Source organism: Lissotriton helveticus, chromosome 12 (genome assembly GCF_964261635.1).
Source record: "Lissotriton helveticus chromosome 12, aLisHel1.1, whole genome shotgun sequence".
NCBI lineage: Eukaryota > Metazoa > Chordata > Amphibia > Caudata > Salamandridae > Lissotriton > Lissotriton helveticus.
In genome coordinates, this window is record NC_136073.1 from 130165460 (window position 1) to 130170252 (window position 4793).

At 43.2% G+C, this 4793-nt stretch overlaps 1 non-coding gene across 1 annotated transcript; it reads right to left on the minus strand.

Annotated features, from left to right (window-relative positions):
• Positions 1-3565: 3565 nt before the first annotated feature.
• TRNAS-AGA (transfer RNA serine (anticodon AGA)) lies at positions 3566-3647 on the minus strand. Its single transcript has one exon. It is a non-coding gene; the product is annotated as a tRNA-Ser (tRNA).
• Between the last annotated feature and the right edge of the window lie 1146 nt (positions 3648-4793).

Consider the following 4793-nt stretch of genomic DNA (forward strand, 5'->3'; position numbering starts at 1 on the left):
ACAAGATGAAGGAACATTGGGGCATCAGAAGCTTTGGAAAGTAGCCACCAACCTCAAAGAAAGAGAGAAAGAGGGAAAAGGCAGTATGAGGTGTGGAGAAAACAGCAGCAGGTACAAGGAGCTCAAATGAGATTAATGGCGCCTAAATAGAGCACGTAAAGGAACAGTTACAAATCTAAGAAAAGGGAAAGAAAGACTAGGAAAAAAACACGGAAAGAGCCTGTAGATAAAATTCTCTTCCTGGGACAGCAGGCTAAGAGAAATTACACAGGGAGCAGTTAAGCTTGTAACACGGGGAGAATAGAAAAGAAAATGCAGTTTTATGAAGTGTGTTTGCCTAATCCAGCAAGCCCTTTTGTTTTATTTTTCTATTTGCTTCTTTTATTGGTAAAGTAAGTTTCAAGTGCATGAATGGTATGACTGAGAGAGCCAGGGTATAATAATTTGAAGTGTTTGCACCAGCGCTAATGTAGGACGAGAGTTAAAGCAAAGATATGAAAGGGGTAGCGATAATAAATATGTGAAAGGGCAATAGTGACACCAAAATAAGCCACCTATTTATAAAACTGACATGGAAGAAATTCTAAAGGTTAACTTCTGAAATTGTAGCCGATGTTAAAATGTTTCTCGTTGTTGGCAGGATTCGAACCTGCACGGGGAGACCCCAATGGATTTCTTGTCCATCACCTTAACCACTCGGCCACAACTGACTGTAGGGTTTGTGCAAATAATCTGTATGAAAGTTTTCAAGGTGTCCCACAGCAAATTCCTGGTATTCTGCAATGCACTTTTTAAAAATAATGTTTTTTTCAGCAGGCACATTCTCTCATAAAAACAAAAATTGCATGAGTATATCTCTAGTTTGGAAAAGGATAGGCTTTCATGCATACTCTCATGTGGCACTCAAGTTTTTGGGACCCTATTGCACTCTGTTTTCGTGCTGCTTTTAGTCTATGGCCCATATTACAGAAGTCTACCATCTTTGAGTATTTGAGGCTCCTTTGTAAGTGCTTTATCTTTTTTACTTGAAGAGCTATATAATAAAGGGGTCAGGGAAAGATTGCATTTATGGAAGATAAAAGAAGGCACACTTGTCTCACCAAATGCCGTAGAGAAACCTGATGTTTTACTCATGTTATCCGTAGTTTTTTTTTTTAGACCTTGCATTCTTAAGGTGGCCTCCACCCTACCTTATTGCTTTTCACCTACGCATTTTGCTGTATCTTTTTGTTGGCCTTAGGACTCTGATCACTTTATCGCTACTAATCAGTGCTGAAGTGCACGTGCTTCTTCCCTAATCATGTGTGTAATTGGAGTATACCTGACTGACAGATTTAATTTACTTGAAAGCCCCTTGTAAAGTGGTATACCATATACCCAGGGACGGATTGTGCCGCCCAAAGAAGTAGCATTTCAAACCTGTCTCAAGCCTGCTACTGCAGTGCCTGTGCTGCAGTGTACTGCCACTTCGACTTGCCATTTAAAACTACTTGCCAGCCCTTAAACTCCAATTTTATTACATATAATTAACCCCTAAGGTAGGCCCTAGGTAGTCCTAGGGGCATCATGCTATGTACGTAAAAGGTAAGAAATGTACTGTGGTAGTTTGCATGTCCTGGTAGTACCAAACAGTCTATTACATTTTTCACTACTGAGAGGTCTGCCCCTCTCATAAGTTAGCATTGGGTATTCCCTTATACTTTTTGGGGGGGTAATTCCATATCAGAGAGGAGAAGTTTTATTTAATTATTGATAAATCCTATTTACTGGTGAGGTTGGATTTAACTTTACTATTTTATAAATGCCATTCTTAGAGAGTGAGCATTTCTCTGCACTTACTGCTCTATTTGCCTGAAAACCTGTCTCCAATTGACGTCTGGATTGGGCTGCGAGACAGCTACATTTGTGCATTCCCTCTAGACAGCCACAACACAGGTCACTCAACTGCAACTGCATTCATCTGCATTCTGATTGGCATGGGGGAGAGCTCCATTCCCCCCACCGCAAATAGTTTCAAGAACGATAATTTATGTCAGTAGGTACAATATAGCTACATCTTATAATCATGTGTGTTTAAATAATTTGTCGTTAGATCGTTTAAATATTTTAAAGGATCTGTTTTTAATAGACATTTTACAAAAACAACTGGTACATTTGGTAATTCTGTAAAAGAAAAACCCAACTGCCGCGACATTGCCAACCACAATGCTGTGACTGGGATTCGAACCGAGGTTGCTGCGGCCACAACGCAGAGTACTAACAACGAGACGATCACGGCGAGCTACTTGGGCTCAATAACATACAGTGACATGGAGAATTTATAATTCGGAACACTCAGGGAACTCCTGTGATAGGCTGAATGTGTTCATTGCTTCCTCATTCCTTATACAAAGGCTTTGTCTCCTCAGTGGTTGATAGGCTGAAACCGTTTCCTGGCCGCCTGCTTGTGAACTGCCAGGAGTCAAAGATCACACATACACTTGTGGGCCTGTGATGGGACACCAATGCAGAGAAACACACCTGGCGCAGATCTTCTATTCTGTCTAGTAGACCTGCATCTCCCCTGTACCTCCTCAAGCCATCTGTATGTGAAGCAAGAAAGAGTTAAGGAGCGGTCCATCTACACTTTTATAGGGAGGATGCTGCCGTGAGCTCCTCCCAGCTAATCACACAAACAGCAGTAAAGCAAGTTAACTACACAGTTAGGGGGGGACTGCATGGTTAGGTTTTTGAGGAATTATTGAGACTGACCTCAGTGACCCATGATCAGAGCTGTGGCTACTAACTGCGTGCCTAATTATGATGAAGCAAGCACCATGGCTCGTAGGGGCCCCACAACACGCTTTTCTTAGCTCATTGAATTAAAGTATAAACCTCTGCCATGTATGAGTGGTAAAGGCTTGTTAATTTGGTTGCTTTTCCAATTCACGTCTGACAACAAGATGAAGGAACATTGGGGCATCAGAAGCTTTGGAAAGTAGCCACCAACCTCAGAGAAAGAGAGAAAGAGGCAAAAGGCAGTATGAGGTGTGGAGAAAACAGCAGCAGGTACAAGGAGCTCAAATGAGATTAATGGCGCCTAAATAGAGCACGTAAAGGAACAGTTACAAATCTAAGAAAAGGGAAAGAAAGACTAGAAAAAAAACACGGAAAGAGCCTGTAGATAAAATTCTCTTCCTGGGACAGCAGGCTAAGAGAAATTACACAGGGAGCAGTTAAGCTTGTAACACGGGGAGAATAGAAAAGAAAATGCAGTTTTATGAAGTGTGTTTGCCTAATCCAGCAAGCACTTTTGTTTTATTTTTCTATTTGCTTCTTTTATTTGTAAAGTAAGTTTCAAGTGCATGAATGGCATGACTGCGAGAGCCAGGGTATAATAATTTGAAGTGTTTGCACCAGCGCTAATGTAGGACGAGAGTTATAGCAAAGATATGAAAGGGGTAGCGATAATAAATATGTGAAAGGGCAATAGTGACACCAAAATAAGCCACCTATTTATAAAACTGACATGGAAGAAATTCTAAAGGTTAACTTCTGAAATTGTAGCCGATGTTAAAAAGTTTCTCGTTGTTGGCAGGATTCGAACCTGCGCGGGGGTACCCCAATGGATTTCTAGTCCATCACCTTAACCACTCGGCCACAACAACTGACTGTAAGTTTTGTGCAAATAATCTGTATGAAAGTTTTCAAGGTGTTCCACAGCAAATTCCTGATATCCTGCAATGCACTTTTTAAAAATAATGTTTTTTTCAGCAGGCACATTCTCTCCTAAAAACAAAAATAAGGCTACATCTTATAGGGCCGGATGTATCAAACAATCGTTTTGCGATTCTGTAAATACCGAAACGCAATTTGAAAATTCCAAAACTATTCTTTCCTTAGGTTGGAGCGCCATCTAGCGCAAGTTGGGCAGGGAATGTGTTGGAATATTCCTTATGTTGGAGCGCCATCTAGCGCAAGTCGGGCAGGGAAGGTGTTGGAACATTCCTTATGTTGGAGCGCCATCTAGCGCAAGTTGGGCAGGGAAGGTGTTGGAATATTCCTTATGTTGGAGCGCCATCTAGCGCAAGTCGGGCAGGGAAGGTGTTGGAATATTCCTTATGTTGGAGCGCCATCTAGCGCAAGTCGGGCAGGGAAGGTGTTGGAACATTCCTTATGTTGGAGCGCCATCTAGCGCAAGTTGGGCAGGGAAGGTGTTGGAATATTCCTTATGTTGGAGCGCCATCTAGCGCAAGTTGGGCAGGAAAGGTGTTGGAATATTCCTTATGTTGGAGCGCCATCTAGCGCAAGTCGGGCAGTAAAGGTGTTGGAATATTCCTTATGTTGGAGCGCCATCTAGCGCAAGTCGGGCAGGGAAGGTGTTGGAACATTCCTTATGTTGGAGCGCCATCTAGCGCAAGTCGGGCAGGGAAGGTGTTGGAACATTCCTTATGTTGGAGCGCCATCTAGCGCAAGTTGGGCAGGGAAGGTGTTGGAATATTCCTTATGTTGGAGCGCCATCTAGCGCAAGTTGGGCAGGAAAGGTGTTGGAATATTCCTTATGTTGGAGCGCCATCTAGCGCAAGTCGGGCAGTAAAGGTGTTGGAATATTCCTTATGTTGGAGAGCCATCTAGCGCAAGTCGGGCAGGGAAGGTGTTGGAACATTCCTTATGTTGGAGAGCCATCTAGCGCAAGTCGGGCAGGGAAGGTGGTTTTCCCGGTATTCCTCCCCTGGGTGTCCAGGGCTCCAGGCCGACGGCATGGGCGAGTGCCCGGGACGGGCTCCATGGTTTTCCCGGTATTCCTCCCCTGG